Genomic DNA, 7661 nt, shown 5'->3' with positions numbered 1-7661 from the left:
CCGCTCCGCCCCGCCCCGCCGAGGCCGCGCCCCTTCCTCGCCCCGCCCCGCCCGGCGCGCGCCCGCTCCCGTCCGGGGCCGGGTGAGCGCGCGCCCGGAGCTCCGTGCGGGGAAGCGGAAAGAGGGAGCGGGTCCTGGCCCGGGAGAGCCCTTTAAAGTGCCGGGCCACCAGCACTTCCCCGGGCGGTTCGGGTTAATCCCGCAGGGCCCCAGCAGCTCCCCAAACCCAGGCAGCGCCCGCTCAGCCCAGGGCAAAGGTGAATATTGGAGGATTGGAGAGGCCAGGCGGGGAAGCCACAGAGGGGAATGTCTGCCTCAGTTAATCTTAGCATGCACAAAAACTCTGGCCTTTCAAGCAAAAGGAAGAAAAGAGCTGCTGTCGGCAGGATGGAGGAAATTGAGCAAATGTGGGTGGAGTTTGCACCTGAATGAGTCAAATTCCTGGCTAGACCTCGACTGTGATTCTGGTCCTGGGCTCATAGATGTGATAAAACCCACAATTTGAAGTGAAACCCTTGCCTGTTATCCCTACCCAGCCTTAACTTGAGGGTGGGTAGGAGAAAAGGTCAAATCAGCTTCTTTTTAGTCAAGTCTTGCAGGGCTCCTTGAAAGACTAGCTGGTGTGTCCTACAGTGTCCTAAGTCATGGTGCATTAGGGTTATAAAGATGAATGACAACACTGGCTCAATTTGCCACTTGTGGAATGGCTGAAAGGTATCCACTGGGTTTAGGCACCTCACAATTCACACCTGCGCATAGGCCTTATTGCATATGGTAATTGAAGGCTCAGACACTGCCCTGGGGGGCTGAAACTAAATTAGGGACAATTACTGGTTGCTTCCTGGGATCCTGGTTGGTCCCTTATTATCCTCAATCTGGGAAACCCTGGGCAGTAACTCCTGGTGCTGCAACTGGGGAAGCGCCCAGTGATTCCCCTGTCATTACAGGGCTCCAGCCTTAGGTTCAGCCACTACCTGAGGTTTTAACCATGGTTTGCCAAATACCAAAACCATCAATTTTCATTCACAACCTATTCTCCCAATCACTTAGGCTTGAAACATGGGAATAATTCCCCACTGACTCCCTCATTTCCCTTATCTCCTATAATTCAAGCTAAGCTATCATTTCTTTCCACCATTCTCAGTATTCATAATCTGATCAGACCCATTGCAGTAGTTTCCTAAGGACCTCTTTTGTTCAGTGGCTGGAAAATTAATTTTCCTAAAACCGGCCTTTGACCTTGATAGTTTGCTGCTTAACACCCTGCTTCTCTTCTAGGGAATTGTTTCTATCCATGTACGAACATAATTAAATATCTCCTAACTTAAAAAAAAATTAAAACCCTCATTACCACCCCCCCCCAGTTGCTATCCTAATTCTTTAGTTTCCCTTCATAGCAATACCTTTCAAGAATTATCTACATTTGACTTTCCATTCATTCTTCAGCCTCTTCCACTGGCTCCATACCCACCATACAGCAAAGTCACAGAAGATGTCTATGTTGGCTAATCGAAGGAATGCTTTGCTCTCCTCATCTTACTAGGCTTCCTGGCAGCTTTGGTACAGTTGATAGTGGCCACCTCTGGACCCACATGTGGATCAACCATTAGCCTCAGCTTCTCTGAATTGCCTCCTGTCTTCTTCCTCATTCCTCAAACCAACCTTGAGGTGTTAATTTCTCAAGGCTTAGTCTCCAACCCACTTTTCCTCTCACTACACTCATTCCTAGGTGATTCACATCCATGGCATTCCACACTGTCTGTATGCTGATGAGTCCAAAATTTATATTACCAGCATAGACCTTTCTGAACTCTCACTAGCTACTTGATATCACCACTTGTTTATCTTAACAGGCATAGCCCAAAACAAACTTGTGATTCCCCACAACAAACTGTTTGTCCTTCAGTTTCTCCACCTCTATAAATGGCACTGTCCTGCTGTTTGCTCAAACCAGAAACCCAGGTTACATCCTTCATCCACCTTTTTTTCTTATTTTGTGTCTCAATCCCCACTCCAGCCCCACCTCGCATTGGTCAGCTTAATTTCCATTTCTGAAACCCAGCTCCAATCAACCTATTCCTTTCCACTATAACCATATCCCTTCTCATCTCATCACATAAAATAGTTTCCTGATTACGTCACCACCCTTGAGTCCCTCCAATATGCTTTTTATACAGCAGCTAGAATTGAATCATCTTCCTCATTCACTTAACTTCCTTAGTGGCTTCCTTTTACTTACAATAAAATCCCACCTCGGTGCAATCTCATCCCATACCTCTATACCTCTGCTCCCCTAGACACTAGTCATTAGAGATGATTCTTAGTATCTTCCAAGTGTTTCCCTCTTTTGCACTTGTACAGTGCCCCGTGCTTGTTCCCTTTCTAATTTTCCCCTGTTACTTGACTTATTATGCCCTTGTGTCTCCTGCGCCCATATCACCGCCTTGGGGACACCTTCCCCAAGCATCTCTCTGGAGCAGCCTCTCTCTGCCCACTGTGCTCCCTACATCTCTGCACAGTTTAGTTTCTGTATAGCCCTTTTCACAATTTGATGCCATTTTCTTGCAAATTAGTGTGTTAAGTTAGTTAATTAGCCTTATTCGTCCTCAATAAGCCCCACGAAGGCCAGATATACCTGTAATGTTCATCATTCTCTCCCTATAACCCAAATGCCTGGCAAATAGTAAATGCTCAGTAAGTGTTAGGTGAAGGAACCCATCTTTCTACCTAAATCTCTATTCTAGGTTCCACTAAGACTTAATGACTTAGTCTTTTCCAAACATACTTCAAGCTGTTCCCTTTGCAGGGAATGACTTCCCTTCTAGGCCAATCACAATCTTGCCTTTCCTAGATGACCCATAAACCTCCTTGCCCCTAAGCTGCTCAGCATCGACCTCAGGCTGTGCTCATCTTTTCTTTGAACTCCCAAGCCTCAAAAGAGATGTACGTACTTCTTTGTATGGCAGCAACAATCTTGCCTTTCCTAGATGACCCATAAACCTCCTTGCCCCTAAGCTGCTCAGCATCGACCTCAGGCTGTGCTCATCTTTTCTTTAAACTCTCAAGCCTCAAAAGAGATGTACGTACTTCTTTGTATGGCAGCAACTACAAGTGCCCCTGCTTAGATTCCCACCTCTGAGCAGCCCGACTTCCAGCTCAACAAAGCCTAAAAACAGAGATATTAAATTTTACAGCAATGAAATATATACAACTATCTCAGAAAAGACTTTTCTGACCCCCAGCAGGGGCCAGCTGCCTGCCCCCACTATTCTGTCATATCTGTCCGTTCTCTCCACACTCCTGAACATAACAGTAATTATTCGTATACGTAAATTTTTCTTTAGACTCTATAGAGTGAAGGGTGTGAACACGATGTCTGATATAGGCACTTAATATATGTTTGTCAAATGAAGGAATGAATGAAAAGTCACATTTGTTTACCCTCAGATAATGGGTTCTTCGAAAAATAACCCTGACAATCACAGCCCTGTCCCAAGCAAATAAGGCAATAGACATAGAGATTAGTATAACCACTAGTAACAAACAGTGTTGCTACATTGTCTCCTTATGGCAAATTTGTCACCTTCAAAGAACTGTACCCTCATCCCCAACAGCATCCTGAGAGGTGTGAGGCAAAGCCTCTTGTTTGTAAAGCTTCCTCACCTCAGTGAGCTAATGATAGCTAAAGTAAGAGGAATTGCTACTAACTGGGAAAAACTACAGCTTTCATTTTCTACCTCCTGATGGTAAAATGAATCCCCAAATGTTGTCATTTTGGGAAGAGGACCTCACAGAACATTGTTAATATTGAACCGGAACCACTTTAACAGGTGCATCCTGAGTTATTACTGGGCTAAAAAATGCTACTTTTAGATAGTATTAATATCCTTTTGTTGTTCTGTTAGTCAAAACAGTCTGAAAGTGTCTAAAAGAGAAACTATGTTTTTCTCAATGGGCTTTTGTAACTGTTCAAATATGATTGTTGAGAACGAGGGCAAAGCTGGAAGATTGTTCTCATCAGAGAAAATCTCAAGTAAAAGACTAAAGTAATTTTCCAGCTAGGAGTCACCCAGAGCGGTAGAGCTGTTTTCAGGGTTAATGGAAGTTTGATATTTACTTATGACCCACATAACCTCCTTGGATAACACTGCCCACCATCTCCTAAACAATTAATAAGCACAGGAAAGCACATTATAACATACTGGATTCAGGTGGGAAAGAGAAATCTTTCAAACTCCATGTAGGATCCATGCCTCGGAAAAAACTGAATGATTTCCTCTGTGAATGAATTGCAATCACTAAGATAAAGGAAGTGTGCTATTTCTCAAAGTCCATGAATATCTGGCCCCAGCTTTCCACTGTGACTCATTTAGCCCTTGGGCATGTTGGCCCTTCTGCCCCTTCTCACCCCTGTCATTTTCCCAGAGCCTCATTTGCTGGATGTTATTATAGCAGCTCTTCTGCCATTCTCCCACAGAGCCGCTTGGTATGGGGCCAACATGCTGATGCAGAAGCTTGCCCATCAGCACCCAGGTTTGAGATTAGGAGAGTAGCCTCTCCTATGGGAAAACTACTAAACACACTAAACATTTCCACTCTTCTCTTGGCCATGCTTGCTGGCATCGATGGCCTTGACCATGGGGACATGCTTCACTCCTGGTAATTAGAGGCCAGGTCTTAATGACTGCCTAAATCCAAGATCAGTATTGCAAATTCAGAACCAAGGAAAATGCTTTACCTACCTGAGTGGTTCTGAACTCTGGCTGCATACCATAGTCAGCCGGGTCTTGAAAATGGTACTGATGCCCTGGCCTGCTCTAAGTTGGGAAGCACAGGGAATAGGTGATGCACAGTCAGGATTTCTGCTCCTGATGCTTTTGGAGAGTGGTATGGTAGGGCCCTTAGAGTGCAAACACGGAGTAGACCACCAAAGGAATGCTGGTGTTCCCTGGACATTAGTAGGTGTTTTCTTAAGACTCAAACATGTTTGTAGAACACGGTTTCAACAGAGACAAGACAGCAGGAACAATGCCTGAATTATACCATAGTACTGCTCAGATAGAGGTGCCACTGCTACCACCTTTGGGTGCAAACTGGACGTGTCCCATCTCTGCTACAGGACACTGGATATGACCTCTGCAACCTCTGCCCTGCCACCACTCTTGCAGGAATGGGTTTTACATGACACTAGCTTCCAATGGAAGTATCGCTGCATTAGCGTCTGAATTCTAGTTCTAACTTGGGATGTGAGATGGGAAACCCCACAGGGAAGGTCTTCCAAGAAGCTGGACAGCATAAAAAAAAAAAAAGGCCAGATAAGTAGGAATAGGAGAAGAAAGAAAAATATATGTTTATTTACCAAAAGATGTCTCAGAGATTTTACTATGTGAGTGTACCCTAGGAATCTCTAAAAGTTATCATACGTGGTGTTTTACAAACTGTCATGATCATGGACTGCTTTTTTGTTTGAGGCATATCTTGTGTCATTAATGCTTTGAAGAACACTTTGTGAAAAGCTTTATTAAGGTTACATAATATTTCACATGGAAAAATAAATGTCTGATTTCACTTGTTATAGCTATATCTCCTCCAGTTCATGTACTTAGGTGCAAGGAAATTCACTGAAATATATACCAGTGTCTAGTTTGCGTCAGGCACAATCCTAGGTGCTGGGGATTTAGAAACTACTGAAATAAATCAGGGAAAAAAAAAAAACCCTACCAGAATGGAACTTCAATTCTAGCTGAAGAATGAGCCAATAAACAAGATAAAGAATATATCTACTGTGTTAGTCAGTGGTAAATGCTAAGGAGAAAATAAAAGGCAAGGAAGAGGATATGAAATGTCAAGGTTCAGATGGGATGGAAATTTTAGGAAGGGCTCATTGGGGAGGTGGTTTTTGAGTAAAGATATAAGAAAAGTAAAGGGAAAACTATTAGATGACTATTAGGAGGAAGAGGATCTGGGCTGAAGGAATAGCAGAGGACTCAGAGCAGAATGGGTGAAGCGGTAGGTGTTAGAAGAGATGGTCAAAGAAGTTATGGGCACGGAGAGAGGGAGTTCAGAATGACAACACTGGCTTTCATGAATGAGAAGGGAAATCACTGGAGACTTATCGGCAGGAACATGACATGCTCTGACTATCGTTTCAACAGCATTGCTCTGAAAGCTATATTGAGGAACACCAAGGGGACAGGGAAAGAAGTCTGGAGAGCAGTTAGGGAGCTATTACCATAACCCAGCTGGTGATGCTGGTGACTCACACCAGGTGGGAGGCGGTAGCTGAGGAGAAGTAATCAGATTCCAGATCTGTTCTGATGTAAATGTCAACAGGAGATGCTGGGTGGCAGATGAGGGTTGTGAGAGAAAGACAGGAGTTAAGGATGACTCTGAGGGTTGTAGCCAGAGCAACACATTGAGATATCATTAATTTTGATGACAAACAGGTTTCGGGGAAAATAGTCTTGCAATATTGAACATATTAAATCGGAGATGTCCGCACATACACAAAGTAGGTAGTTGGATATTTGAGATCTGGGCAGAATTTTGGTCCAGACATGAATTAGAGAGTCATTAGAATGTAGATGGTATTTAAAGCCATAAGATAGGATGAAATCACGGTGGGAGTGAGTTCAAAGACGGAGGAGGTTTAAGCGCTGAGCCCTGGGGCACCTCCCTGCTTCGAAGACCTATAGAGGAGGAGGAGCAGGAAATGACAAGGAGCAGCTAGGTAGAAGGACGGCTTGGTAACTATTGCCCTGAAGGACAAGAGTAGAAATATTGCAAAGAGGAGGAAGTGAGCGGCTGTTTCAAATCGACCGATATATTTTGGTTAGCCTGGATAATCCTAGTTAACACCTATGGACTTGGTTTAATCATTATGAGCACCCCATTCACTCTGAAGTGTGTTCGGTTTGGACAACACATTGATGCGTCATCCTACTCATGGGTCAGGTGTGATGAGCATCAGCACTGCTGGAATTGACAATGTGTGAGTCAGGGGTAATCAGGTAGTTTGGGTAGAGAGGTAGCAGCAAAAATCTGATTGAAGTGACTTCAAGATGGGCAGGTAGAGAAGAATTGGGAACAATGAGTATAAACAATATGTTTAAAAACTGTTGTAAAGAAAAAGAAATGCAACAGTAACAGAATAAGGAGTGTGACCAAGAGAATTTTTATTTTAATATGAAAAAAAAAATCAGTACATTTCTAGGTTGATGAGCTGATCCAGAAAAGAAGGAAACGTTGATGCAGTAGGAGAAAGAAGAGAGAATTTCTGGGGTAATGTCCCTGGGTGTGTGGGAAAGGATGTCACTAGGCACACAAGAAGAGAGGTTGGCTGGCCCAAGAAACGTAAGCAATTGTCTGTAATTAAAGAAGGGCAGGCACAGTGGGTGAGCGCAGATCCAGAGAGGTGGGTAGAGTTGGTTGGTGGTAGGAGGTTGCACTGGTCTTCTGTTTGCTTCCCTTTTGTCACTGTAATGGGAAGCAATACCATGAGCTGAGACTGAAGATGGGAGAAGTATTGGCAGTTTGGGGAGGGAAGAAAAGATCTGCAATAGTGCCCTAGAAAAGGTGACGGTGAGTGCACCAGAGCAGTTTGGTATGATTGCCTGGCAGCTTCGAGGCCTCACTTGATGTCACTGTAACACACCTGGATT

The sequence above is a fragment of the Rousettus aegyptiacus genome, unplaced genomic scaffold, assembly GCF_014176215.1.
Source record: "Rousettus aegyptiacus isolate mRouAeg1 unplaced genomic scaffold, mRouAeg1.p scaffold_m13_p_1, whole genome shotgun sequence".
NCBI lineage: Eukaryota > Metazoa > Chordata > Mammalia > Chiroptera > Pteropodidae > Rousettus > Rousettus aegyptiacus.
The sequence above is the reverse complement of the archived record's forward strand: the minus strand, read 5'-3'. Positions refer to the sequence as shown.